Source organism: Sphaerodactylus townsendi, linkage group LG02 (genome assembly GCF_021028975.2).
Source record: "Sphaerodactylus townsendi isolate TG3544 linkage group LG02, MPM_Stown_v2.3, whole genome shotgun sequence".
NCBI classification, from domain to species: domain Eukaryota; kingdom Metazoa; phylum Chordata; class Lepidosauria; order Squamata; family Sphaerodactylidae; genus Sphaerodactylus; species Sphaerodactylus townsendi.
The window spans coordinates 105298042-105312450 of record NC_059426.1 but is presented as its reverse complement, the minus strand read 5'-3'; the positions used below and the strand labels follow the sequence as shown (position 1 = coordinate 105312450).

At 44.1% G+C, this 14409-nt stretch overlaps 1 protein-coding gene across 1 annotated transcript in view; it reads left to right on the top strand.

The window, feature by feature from the left end:
• Positions 1-14409, top strand: part of LOC125425699 (SH3 and multiple ankyrin repeat domains protein 3-like) — a 398055-nt gene that overhangs the window by 37471 nt on the left and 346175 nt on the right. Inside the window, exon 2 of the mRNA XM_048483225.1 lies at positions 7690-7719. The gene's annotated coding sequence lies outside the window, so the exon portion shown is untranslated. The remainder of the gene's footprint in view (positions 1-7689; positions 7720-14409) is intronic.

Below are 14409 nucleotides of genomic sequence, written 5' to 3'. Positions count from 1 at the left end.
CTGTATTTTTCCAATTAACAAGAGTATTGCCTCATTGGATTTTGATCATTAAGCAGAAAATAACCAGATTAGTTTGTATTGTAGTACTGCTGCCCTAGATAATAACTAACAGTGCCAACCTAAATATAATTGTATTTTTAAAAGACACTAGATGCCAATTATATTTGTAATCATGATAATGATATCCAGATCTGTGTTTAGAATTATAGAATCATAGAATTAGAAGAGACCACAAGGGTCATCCATTCCAACCCCCTGCCATGCAGGAACACACAACCAAAGAAGGAGACTCTACCACCCTGTAAGGCAGCACATTCTCCTGTTGAACAGCCCTTATTGTCAGGAAGTTCTTCCTAACATTTAGGTGGAATCTATTTTCTTGTAGTTTGAATCCAATACTCATCTAGACTCTGGAGCAGCAGAAAACAAGCTTGTGTTGTCTTCAACATAACATCCATTCAAATACTGAAACATGACTATCATGTCATCCCTTAACCTTCTCTGTTCCCTAAGTCTCTTCTCATAGGGCATGGATTCCAGACCTTTCACCATTTTGATCATCCTCCTTTGGATATGCTCTTACTTGTCAATATCCTTCTTGAATTGTGGTGATCAGAAAAGGACACTGTATTCCAGGTGCGGTCTGACCAAGGGAGTGCCTTTATTTAGAATAGAGTAGTACTATTATTTCCCTTGATCTAGAGTAGACACTATACTCCTGTTGATGCAGCCCAGAATTCCATTGGCTTTCTTAGCTGTTGCATCACATTGTTGACTCATGTTCAGCTTTTGGTTTACTAAGACTCCCAGATCCCTTTCACATGTACTGATGTCAAGCTAGGTGTTGCCCATCTTATATCTGTGCATTTAATTTTTTCTGCCTTGGTGTAATACCTTACATTTCTCCCTATTAAAATCATTTTGTTAGTTTTGGCCCAGCTCTCTAATCTATCCAGGTCATTTTGAATTCTGATCCTGCCTTCTGGGGTATTAGCTACCCCTTCCAATTTGGTGTCGTCTACAAATATGATTGATGTGCCTTCTATTCCATCAACAAAGCCACTGATAAAAAATATTAAATAGCACTGGGCCCAGAACAAAACCCAGTGGCACCACTCTAGTTATTTCTCTCCAGGATGAAGTTGAGCTATTGGTGAGCACCCTTTGGGTTCGATCTGTCAGCCATTTACTAATCTGCCTAACAGTAGCATTGTCTGGCCCACGTATTTCTAGCTTGCTTGCATGAATGAATGCAGGGGGAGGGGGACCTTATTGAAGACCTTATTGAAAACAAGGTATGCTACATTCACAGCTTGGCTTTCCTTTTATCTATTAAGCTTTTTACTCTATCAAAAAAAGAGATAAGATTGCTCTGGCATGACGAAACCCAGGTTGACTTTTAGTGATCATGCCATTCCCTTCTAAGTGTTTATAGACTGCCTTCTTAATGATCTACTCTAGAATCTTCCCTGGTATTGACTGGGCAATAATTGTTTGAGACTGCTTTTTCCCCTTTTTAAAAATGGGGACAACATTTGCCTTTCTCCAATCTGCTGGGACTTCTCCTGTTCTCCAGGAATTCTTGAAGATGATTGCCAGTGGATCTGAGATTACTTCTGGCAGTACTTTTAATACCCTTAGATGTAGTTCATCAGGACTTGGAGACTTGTATTCATTTAGAGCAGGCAGTACTACCTCTTTATCTATTCCCTCACTACTGCTTTATTCTGTACTGGATTTCTTCTTCTGCATCATCTGCTTCACTTTCCCCAGGTTGAGCACTATTTTCCTTTTGGGAGAAGACAGAGACAAAGAAGGCATTTCTATTACATTTTCCTCTTTTTCTGGTTCTTTTAAACATTACCAATTGTATCACTGAAAGATGTGTGTGTGTGTGTGTGTGTGTGTGTGTGTGTGTGTGTGTGTGTGTACATTTCACAGTGAATGACATCATCACATGCATGTCAATCGCTCCCTCCCTTTAGGCCAGCCTGCTTCCACCCATCAATTCCTGTTGACAGGCAGTCGCAGGTATTGGGAACACTATATATGTGGATAAGTTATCACTCTGAAGTTTTATGGAAAAGATAGACTTCCTTGTTTTCGGTTCTATGTGCTCTCATTGGGGGGGGGCTGTTAGTTCAGTAGTTGTCTTATCTCTCTCTCTAATATTTACAATATTTGCCTATTTCTTTGTTGATTCTGAAAATGTTGGTTCATATTTTATCTCGTATCAATTACTGCCTAGTTTTCCTTGTTGTCCTTTGTGCTCTTCCTCTTGCTTGTCCTGTTTCTGTGTTAAATTCATCTACTTGCCTGATGTGATCATATTGTTCCATTTTCTTCAAGCTTTTCCCTTTTGATATCCTCCCATCTTTATATTTTATTTTCATAATAGAGTTACCTCCCTTGTCCGCTTTTGCATTTCTGTTTGTTATACTATGTGCCTACACAGAGGGGTTTTCACCTGATTTTATCTTTGTACAGCTGAGGACACTTTGTATATTTTTGAGTATAGTAATATTGTTTTCCCAGTAAGTAACACCCAGCAGGAAATCTGTGAATGTTAGCTCCGGCTAAAGTAGCAGCCTGGTGGGTCCAGGCCAAGGGGTGGCCCAAAGCAGGGTGCCAACCCCCTTGGCCCGGCCCTGCCAGGCTGAAGGCGGCCAGGCTGAGGGGTGGCCCACGGGTTGGCTGGGCCCGAATGCTCACTGTCCTGCTTCTGCTGGGTGGTGCAGCAGGGTGGGGGGAATGAGGGGTGTGGGGGCGATTTTGCGTCCCCACATGATGGAATGGCCTGTGCCTGTGGACATGGGACACCAGGGAAAAGCTGTGCCCACTGGCAAATCTGTTCTGCTCTGGCAGAATATTTTTTTTAATCATGCTATAAGTGGATTTGCTTGCTGCAGAGAGAGTGGAAAGTGAAAGTGGGGCTAGGGGAAATACACCAAAGTAATGTTTTAAAACAATCTTGCCAGCAGTGAAAGGAAATACATTTCATGCTATAAATGTTCATTGTGATACTTTATCAATAACTTAAAATATGTAAGGCTAAATAAAGTATTTTCATCTTAACTTTGTTTTTCTACCTGATATGGTAATACCTGGATCCTCAGTGAGCTGAGAGAAGGAACTAGTGAACAGTAAACATATCCAATTCACATTTAACACCAAGACTTCCTCTGGGAAGATAGGAGAGCAAATATCAAATACCTCAAAAATTACATTTTATGCCAATCTATCTCAGTGAGACCTTGTATAGCGGTGGGATCAAAACATGTAATTTTTACGTGCTACCAATCATTTCTCAGTATGTGTCTCTAAAGTAGAGAACTATTAATATACACACAGCTTAGAGACTGTTTTTTTCGGGGGGGGGAGCCTGCTCTGAGTTTCAGGGGTGATAGTAAGTGGTAGATAAGTGTATACAAAAGCAAAAGAGAGAAGGAGAGAGTTTGCTTTGAACTCTGTATGAGGGAAGCAGTTGTACCCCTCTCATTATTCCATCTCAAGCAATTGCTTATTGCCTTGATGGGAGGTAACCCAAATTTGCAGCATGGTCCTGAGGGCAGGACAAAAGTAAACAGGGAGCTGACTAGCCATTATCCAGTGTATTTCCTATATACTGCAGCATCTCCCCAAGATAATGTCAGAAGAGCACCCTAACCCTAACTCTGTACAGGCACCTGCGTGGCAACACCACAGAAAACACCAGTGCACTGGCCAGAAAAGGAGAGAAGTCAGGGCACGGCAGAAATTATTCCACTCCTTAATCCACCCCAGCCAAAGAATGTCTCTCCATGGGGACTGCAGACTCTGACAGGGCCCCCAGGGATGGCTGTGGCTGGCACAACATCTGTGCTGTTAGCCATTGATGCCCATGTTTCTATTTAGCATCTCTGCAGCTGGTGATTGATCATGGAAACCTGGGGATATAACTGGCACTGCCCCTGTCACTCTGCTCAGTAACTGCTTCCAGCCTGGCTGCAGGATTATTGTGCCTTGAGCAGCCTTACAACCAGCAAGCCTGCCTTACTCAGATACATGCTGTATCTGCATGGACCCGGAAGCAGTTCTCAAAGACACAGGTGAAATACTGGGCAGACAGAACTGACAGTCCATTTCATGGTGCTTCTTCATGATTTGTTGCTTAGTAAAGTCTAGGGTGTTGTAATATTCTGTCCCTGTCTGTCGGTTTGTGAGTGCATAACCTCTGCTCCATGCCCCTCCCTGTCCAATTCCTCTCAATCTCCTATGGTTTCCCTTATAACTGCCCATTCATACATCTGAGAGGATGTGCTCTGATGCAGGGATGCCCATGCTCAGATCACTGTTGTTGGTCTTTCTGGAGCCACTAGACTTCCTTGGGTGATGGACCAATACCCTCTTGCACTGAGGATACAGTTCTGGGGTTAGGGGGAAGTGGGCTTTTGGTAGTGGGTAATTCAATTATTACAAATATATAGAGAGAGGGTATGTGACAGACGTTTACACCACACAGTGGCTTGCCTGCTTGGTGAAAAGAATGCAGATATCATATGCTGTCTAGATAGGTTGATAGTGCTGGAGAGCAATCAGCAGTCATGGTGCATGTTGGCACCAATGACATTAGGCAATGTAGTCATGTGATCCTGGAGGAAATATTTAGGTAACTAGGTAGAAAGTTAAAGGCTAGGAAGGACCTCAAAAGTGTTACTGGTTTCAAGTAGGGTTGGTAAATGGGAAAAAAATTCGGCCCCGGTTCGGATTCGGGTCCAGTTCGGATGTATGGGGTCGGATCCCCCCCTATCCGAGCCTGCCAGGGTCGGATACACCCGAATTTCCGAGATTCTCTGGTTCGTTTTTATTTTTTTGCTGTTTTTCCCTGTTTTGGCCTGCAGGGGGCGCATTTTTAAAGGTATTGGCATGAAAATTGCAGGGTATCTTTGGATATTTCCAATGGGAGCCAGTGGAATATAGGAGCTATCTTTGAGGGTCCATAACTTGGGCCCTCCTGAACCGAACTGCACCAAACTTGGAGTGCATGATCAGAACAGTATTCCAAAGATACCCTGCAATTTTCATGCCAATACCTTTAAAAATGCGCCCCCTGCAGGCACCCCAGGATTTTTGCCCAAAGATTCTGTAGTTTGCATTGAATTTTTTTGCAATTGCTTTCTAATGGGGGGGAATTCATAAGGGTAGTTGCCTACAGGGGTGCATTTTTAAAGGTATCGTCACCAAACTTTCCGGGGGGTGTCTTCTAAGCACACTGATTCTGATCATGCACCCCATGTATTTGGTGCAGTTTGATTCAGGGGGCCCCACAAGTTATGGACCCTCAAGCACAGGTGGTCCATTATCACCCATTGACTCCCTACAAACCTCCAATTCCTCATAAAATGGAAGCCACTGTGAAATACCACTTCAAGCCAGGGACACAACTGACTCTGCTACCAAGCATGATGCCACGCATAGTCACCTCCATCAATGGCCTACTGCAGCAGCCAGCACAAAGGAAACCACAATTTGGAAAACCACTTATACTGAAAATATCACAGTGCAACACAGATTTCAAAATTTCTTGATTCCTCACATTCCTTGGCCTAATCACAGGAGACTCTCTCTCCATTCCACCTACGCTTTTTAAAAGCGTGTCTGCTTGAGGGATTCAGGAGATTCTTGTTACAGATACAGAGAAACAGGGTATATGCATTTCACCAGAAGTTCCTCTTCTGGTACCACATGACGATGCAATTTAACAATAGTCACACACTGCTAACACCAGGAAAAAATCAGATCTTTCTGCTTCAGTAATGCAAGGGCAAACCCCTGCCCCCCCCCCAACACATGGCACACACACACAAGAATCCAAGACACCAAAGTGAAACACTGAAAATGCCTGTGCAATACCTTTCATACCATGCAAGAAGCATCATAACTTAAGTTACACATTGACACACCCCAACAACTCAGCCTTTTTTGTGGCTTTACAGCCTTTAACACAATAACACCCCCCCCAAATTCCAAAGAGGAAAGCTATCGCTTTCAACAGTTAGTAAAAGCAAAAGTGCTTAGAAGTGCGAAAATTGGTTCGAGTTGGTATGGTTTCACCCACCAAAATCCTACCTTTAGTTGTCTTCTTGACTGCTCTTCTCCTCTCTAGGCATGCAATAGCCCATTAAGAACCAAGCTTTCCAAGTAATACAGGGAGTTTCAAGGAAATGGGCCTTCCTTGAGAGAAAGAGTTCTCTCAAAGCTCTTTGACACAGTTTGTGGCCAGATGCACATTTTTCAAAATCCAAAAGGAATTCCTTAAAGAGTAATCCAAGCAGTCTGGGCAAAATCTCTCCATATGGGCCGCTGCCCAGCCCAGCCTCATGTTCAGGCTTCAGGCTGGAATTGAAGCCATCAGGCAGCAAGGTGTGACTCCTGACCCATTCATCGCATATCATGGTAATACATTAAGAAGACAAAGGAATAAGAAAATGGCCTCAAGGTCCTTCTTTGAAGACTTGGGCAGATCTGAATTTAGCAGCTGCAATGTATTGTCCAAGGCTTTCACAGCCATATGCAACTGGTTGTGGTGGGTTTTCAGAGCTGTGTGGCTGTGGTCTGGTGGATCTTGTTCCCAAACATTTTCACCCTGCAGTTGTGGCTGAAAGCATCTTCAGAGGTGTATCACAGAGACGGGTAACAGACGCATGAGTAACAGACTTCCCTCTGTGATACACCTCTGAAGATGCCAGCCACAGATGCAGGCAAAACGTTTGGAACAAGATCAACCAGACCTTACGGCCAATACACAACTGGGAAAACTCCACCACAACTCGAGTTAAGCAGCTGCAGTTTCATAATATTCATCCCAAACACAGAGGAGCCTGGCAAACCAGGCATGAAGAGATTGCTTCAACGCACTGCCAAACCTTTTGTTTATGAAACAACTTCCTATCATTCAGGGATAAATACTAGCATAACTGAACACATATTCTGTACATGTTCAACTCAATTATAAAAAGTCTCAGTATGCTTTTTGGGGAACGCACACATTAAAAACATAAGACAGAGCCTGCTGGATCAGACCAGAGTCCAACTAGTCCAGCACTCTGCTACTCACAGTGGCTCACCAGGTGCCTTTGGGAACTCACATGCAGACTGTGAAAGCAATGGCCTTCTGCTGCTGCTGCTTCCGAGCACCGGGTCTGCTAAGGCATTTGCAATCTCATATCAAGGAGGATCAAGCCCTTCGGGGGAGCCCTTCGGGGGAGGGCAGTATAAAAATGCAATAATAAATAAAATAAAAAAAATAAATAAGATTGGTAGCCATAGATCGACTTCTCCTCCATAAATCTGTCCAAACCCCTTTTAAAGCTATCCAGGTGAGTGGCCAATGCCATCACCATCTCCTGTGGCAGCATATTCCAAACACCAATCACACATTGAGTGAAGAAGTGTTTCCTTTTATTTGGCATAATTCTTCCCCCACCCATTACCCAAGGCAGGGGAGTCCAAGCAAAAAAAAAATGAAATACAGGTCTTCTTTATCCCATCTGTTCTTCTGCACGTGGTGCAATGCAAACAAGGGAGGTTGGGGGAGATTCTTGGGGCAAGGTTGGTTAGAAACTGGGGGGTGGGGGGTTGTCTTTGTTTGTGTATTGATTTTTTTACAACACCTTTGCAGCACTTTAACTTCCAGCCTTTTTCTTTCAGCAGTACATGGAGAAATCCTCTGGACAGTGGGTAAGTGGGGTATCTTTTTTATGGGGGATTGGTTGGGAAACTGGGTGGCAAGGGTGGCATGGGTGGGTGCTTACACTTGTGTGTGTGTGTGCGTCGTGTGGTCAGGGAGCTTTGTGAAGAGAGGAATTTGGGGCAACTTTTGGCATGGGAAGGGGGGGGTGCTAAGCTTGGCTGGTGGGGTGCTTGGACTTGTGGTCCACTCCAACTTTTGGGGAAGGAAAGCGGGTAGCAAGCATGGCGAGGGAGGGTGGATGGGTGCTTCGACTTGAGTCAAAGCACCCATCCACCTTCCCTCGCCACACTTGCCACCCCTGCAGCTTCCAAGCCCCGATCTGCACGCACACAGAACTTCTGTGTGTGTGCGGATCAAGCTTAGAATCCCACCCGCATGGGAGCGACCTTGGGGGGGGAGGAATGGGGCTGGCAAGCTGGGCAAAGGGAGGGTGGATGAGTGCTTCAAGGGTGCCAGCCTTTCCTCCCCAAAGTCGCCCACTTCGCAGCTTTCAAAGCCCGATCTGCACGCACTTTACAGAACTTCTGTGTGCATGCGGATCGAGGAGCTTGGGAATCCATCTCGCATGAGGCGATTTCTTTGAGGGGAGGAATGGGGCTGGCAGAGTTTGGCAGAAGGGAGGGTGGATGAGGTGCTCCAAGGGTGCCAGCCCCTTTCCTCCCCCAAGAGTGCGCCCCTGCAGCTTTCAAGCTCGATCTGCACGCGACAGAACTTCTGTGATGGCGTGCGGTTTAGGGGCTTGGAAGCCACAGGGGTGACTTTGGGGGGGAGGAAAGGGGCTGGCAAGCATCAACGAGCCACGCATGCCTTTGCCATCCCAACCATGAAGGAAGCGGCTGTGCAGGCTGTGGCTGCAGTGGGAGGGGCGTTTGTCCCCCCCTCCCCTCCCGCCTGGCAATCCTGCCGTATGGAAGAGGAAGCCGGCTGGGAGGAGCCGCATGCCTGCAGCTTTCAAGTCTTTCCCCCGGCTGGCTCAGAGAGAGGCTACCGCTGGGGAGGGGCCTGGATCAGCGAATCCACTGGCGCTTCGGGATGGCGCATGAGTTCAGAGGGGCAGGATCGGACCCTTGCCCGCATCCTAAAACCTCTCGAACTGGCCCGGATCTCGGAGCTGAACTGCGAGGATTCAGCCCGGATCCGATCCGCCAACTCTAGTTTCAAGTACAGGGATGTAGGGGTGAGCCCGCGAACCCGGCAGAACCGTAGAAGGAGCGCCAGGCATGCCGGTGCCCGGGTCACATTGCCTTCCGTGGTGCCCCACACGCTCCCCCAACTCCCCGCTCCCCCATGGAGCGTCACTGGGTCATGAACTGCCTGACTCAAAGCGGTCACCAGGTAGTGTCCCAGCCTACAAAAGGACAAAAGGGCTCCTGCCCTCAGGTGAAGATTAGACCCAGACACGGATGCTTCCTCCCGCACGTAGTAGCCCGATGAGATCATGCATCACATGATGATCTCCCGCTCTCCCGCTCTCCCGTTCTCCCGCCTGCCCGACCCCTTTACACGCCCCCGTTGAAACCCTAATAAAAGGTGTGAGGGGCGAGTGCATGGCAGAGTTGCCAGGATCACGGGATCCCGCACTTCCTGCTTGCTGGCTCTCTCCACCAGATGAAATCTCCACGTGTCGTCTCTTCCCTGGGACCTCGTGGGTACGACTACACAGGGCCAACTAGACAGGTATAGATCAGGGGTCTCAATGCATGGTTGAGAAAGTGGTATTAAGAGGAAGGGTTTAGATTTGTTAGGCACTAGGGAACTTTCTGGGAGAGGCTAGACTTGTACAAAAGAATAGGTTTCTCTTCACTTCACAAAAGAATAGGTTTCTCTTCACTTCGACTGGTTAAAACTAGCTATTTTATGGATTACTATTAATGTTTGTTACCGCTGTTTTAAAGATTTTAGTGACTTGTTTTACCATGTTTTATGCTGTACACCGCCCAGAGCCCCTAGAGGATGGGGCGGTATACAAGTTTAATAAATTAAAAAAAAAAAGGGAACCTGTCTGCTGTAGATTACTATCTAAAAGGTGGCAGAGCAGCTTTTAAACTAATCCCAGGGGGGAAGCCAAGAGGAGCTGGGAAACCTCTGGTTTGGGACAGGCCAGTCCAAAGGGATGATTGCATAAACACTCAAGGTAATAGTAATAGGAGCATAATAGAAATTGGGAGTGAGGGTAGGTTGGTGAGGAGGACCAAGGAAGACAAAGGAGGCGAGGATTGTTGGAAGCAGTGCTAGTGCTTGAGGTCTCCAACCCAAGATGGGAGAGCCTGCATGCTTAGTGCTCATTGTCTATTTAGGTATAGTAGGAATATTAGATATAATAGATATAATCAGTATCTCAGAAACGTGATGGAATGGGGGAAATCTCTAAGCTACAGATATCAGTTCCCCTGGAAAACTAGATACTTGCTATCTACTCCTCTTCTTTTTTGCAGCCTCTGAAAAGCTGCCGCTAAAGGTCAGTGGTCCCTTGGGAGCATCAAGCAAGCATCGTACAGTGAGAAGGGAGAACTAGTGTTGTTTACTTCAGTGCCATTTAGCTGTACTTCAAACTGAAAATGTTCACTATTGGTAACTTTAATAGTTCTTAAGTATAGGTATCAGCACTGCTCAAAGCTATCATCTAGGCTTTTACTTATAAGAGTGCAAAGCTTTATCTTTGGTTTCTTTTTTCCAGAGTACATTTCCTCTTTTCTCTCCATTCAAGTCTCTGATATTTATAGAGCTCATAAAATGGCAAAGCAGACAACCATGAATGAGAACACCATACTAAAGCAAAAATAAAGGATGAATGTAGTAATGTCTGACAGTACGGGCTATAAATTTTCCTTTTCACCTTAAGTGCCACAGTATTGTAAGCTTGAAAGAGTCTTTGGAATTAGAATCCTACATTAAAACTGACAACCAATTAATGTGGAAAGAAATAGCAAACCAACATAAAGGTCTTTTCACATGTTAATTACAGAAAATATGCAATATGTCACCTAGTTTTAATGCTGTTTGTCTCTATGAGGCTTTTACAAGCATTACCTAGATATGTTAATGGATTAATTTAGGCTACAAGGGTATCTACTATTTTGGTATGATGAAAAAAAGTTATGTTTAACTGTGAAGAAAAAATGTACTCTCCAATGTTCTAGGTCTATTCTAAACAGGAGCCACACAATTCTTGGTTTTGGGGTTTCTTTTTGGATTTGAGTCTGCATTATAAAGGTCAGTTGTGTCAGCTGTGAATTTCATTTCTTTACCTTTCTATTGACTTTGAAGAGGAGTTCCTCTCATATTCGCTGTGTACGCTTTCTAACAGCGACAGATTGAGATCAGTAAATCAGAGGAACTGACATGGTCTGGTGGATGTGATTTACATTAAGATTTAATTATCTTTTCTCACTATATCTGCACTAAATAAAAAAGAAAGATCAGCAGGGGGACCATTTGGTCTTTCCCTTTGTGCGTGTTTTTGCATGCACTCAGGCTGAAAACTCAGGATTAGCAACAGCATAATAGTACCAAGTTTGTGAACTTCAGAGTATGTTAATAAAGACCTTACTTGAATATCAGGAATATTATTGTGAATTTCCTACAGAACTGAAGCAAGTGTTAAGTCAACAAAGCTTGTAGTTGGAAAGTGCAATCAACCTATGCAGTTTGGGATAACTGGACAGTGTATATCACTTGTACCGCAGAAGCAATCTTGAGCATGATTGGTCCTGATTTGTCTCATGCCATGTTCTTTTTTCATCTATGGCATTTCTTTCTGCAACAGCACTTACATATCTCTCGTTCTAGGAGCAGCAGTGGCATAGTGGTTAACAGCAGGTGTACTCTAATCTGGAGGAACTGGGTTTGATTCCCCGTTCTGCCACTTGAGCTGAGGAGGCTTATCTGAGGAATTCAGATTAGCCTGTGCACTCCAACATATGCCAGCTGGGTGACCTTGGGGCTAGTCTCAGTTCTTCTGAGCTCTCTCAGCGCCACCTACCGCACAGGGTATTCGTTGTAAGGGGGGAAGGGAAAGGAGTTTGTAAGCCCCTTTGAGTCTCCTATAGGAGAGAAAGGGGGGAAATAAATCCAACTCTTCTTCTTCTTAAAACTTTTTCCACAGTAAAAAATTCTCAAGATTACTATTTGGACAACATATCTTCATTCATGACAGTTTAGAGATGCCATCCTTCAGGTGGGATTGGGGATCCTCTGAAATTATAGCTCATCTCCAGACAACAGATATCAGTTCCACTGGAGAAAATGGATGTTTTGGAGGATGGACTGGATGGAGCTGGTACTGGGCTTCACTTTTGGTCTTCCACTCCTTATGTGTTATTCAGGCTGGTCACGATACAATATATTACAATATATTGTTATAAGAGCCAGCATGGTATATTGGTAAGACTGGTGGACTCGAGAATCAGGTTTGATTCCCCATTTCTCCATATAAGTATCGGTCTCTAATCTGGCGAATCAGATTTTACTCCCCACTTCTTCCCATGAAGCCTGCTGGGTGACCTTGCTAGTCACAGTTCTCTCAGAACTCTCTCAGGGAAGGGAAGATGATTGTAAACCTCTTTGCGACTGGTTAAAAGAAGAGAAAAGCAGGGTATAAAAACTAACTCTTATTTTTACTATTTTGTTTGTGGATTTTGCTTTGAATCATAGCGACTAGTACTCTATGATTATTTTGCTTATATTTCACATATGTTATAAATATTCTTATTTATTAAAAATTGCTATTTCTGGCACATATCCCTAAAATTACCATCTTGTGCATATTGATTTGCACTGGCATTGCATTGTTTCGATTCCATCCTCATCATAATCTAAGTACTAAATATTGTTAAAGTGTTTGGGTTGCACCTTTCCTGCAGCAAGTACAACTTGATCAAAAGAAAGCTAAATAGAATGTCTAAATATTATGCTTTTTTAAAAAATCCAATTTTGTTCTTTTTCTTGAGTCTGAAATGAAAAGTACATCTTGTGTTTGAATGAAAGGAAGCATCCCTGTCCTTTCCATTTTCATAGTAAACGCAGGGTCTGAGGGGATTTTTTTTTTTACAATTTCAGCACTTCCAGGGCAGTGCGATAGCACAGTTACTAGAGTATGAAAATACAAAATCAGAAATATTATGGGAGAGGGAATCAGTATAGTGATGGAAAGAATCAAAAGCAGTGACCTGGCTAACCCAGAACTAAAACAGCCCAAATATAGATGAAAGAAAAAGGAGGGTATTTTTTTCAGGGTTAGAACTGTGTTCTAGCATAGTTACAACCGAATGGTGATATAGAACCAGGGAGATTGGGGGAGGAAACTGGCACCAATGGGGCAGGGAATCAGCACCACTGTCTTGTTCAACCCATCACTGAAATGGAGCCCAAATATTGGGGCAGAAGGAATCAGCATCAGTGGCAATAGAAGGAATTAGCACAATGTATCTTGTTCAGCACTGCAACAAATATATAGAAGGAACAAATTTATTACATAGTGAGATTGAAGGGATCAACTGAATTGTTCAGAGCTGCAACTGACTGAATGCAATTTAAAAGGGGAGGGTTGCAATGTGCTATTCTCAGATTTCACTGGATGCCAGATATAAAAAAGGGATAGCAAAGGATCACAATAGGGACATGACAGCCGGAGGGGATGCAGTGTGCATCTGATATAAAAGAGAAATCATGGCTAATAATCCTATGCTATCTAGAATCTCTGTTGCAAGTGCAAATTGATCAAGAATCACATCAGTCACATGACTACCACGGGAAAAAACCCTTTTGTGGAGTCAGCCATCCACTTGTTGCTATAGAGCAGGGGTCCCAAATATTTTTGAATTTCTGGACACCTTTGGAATTCTGACACAGCATGGTTGGTAAATGTACAAAATGACTGGCCCAAAATGACTGCTACAGGAGGGGGAGCCAGCCACAAAATGGCTGCCACAGCCACACAGGACAGAGACCCTAAGACAGAGCGTTCAGCACTTGGGTTAATTACACTAGATACAGGATTGCCAACTTCCATGTGTTACCAAAAGTAGGCACCCTCCACTTTTAGTGGGAGGAATTAGCTTTTGGAGACAGAGCTTAGTGAAAAGGGGTAATTTGAGATCTATAGCTTGAATTTATGGGGATGGCCCTGGTAGAATTTATTAAATAAGCAGGACCTTGTAAAATTAACAGTTGAATTGTATTAATAAAATAATGAAAAAGAAGGAATATATTTTGAATCATTGAACATAAACACAGAAGGCATACAAGAGCTAAGAGAGAAAGAGAGGAGTTGGATAAGATTTCAGGCATGGGTGATATTTACCACTTCAGTAGAGGAGGGGTCCAACAAAAGCTGCAGCTGAAAGGGAAAAGAAATCCACATGAATGTGCGAGTGTGCATGTAGATCCAACACACACACGCACAGACACAGACACAGACACAGACACAGACACACAGACACACACAGACACAGACACAGACACACACACACACACACACACACACACACACACACACACACACACTCTGAATGGCCACAGGAGTGAATTTATAGTTAGAAATGGATCCTGAGGCAGTATGAGGTAAGCTGGCAGGAAGGCCAGAGACAAAGAATTGATTGCTTTTCTTGGGTTCCATCAATAAGATGGGAGAGGCTTGATGAGCCATCATGAACCATGAGAATGCAGAGACTGATCTC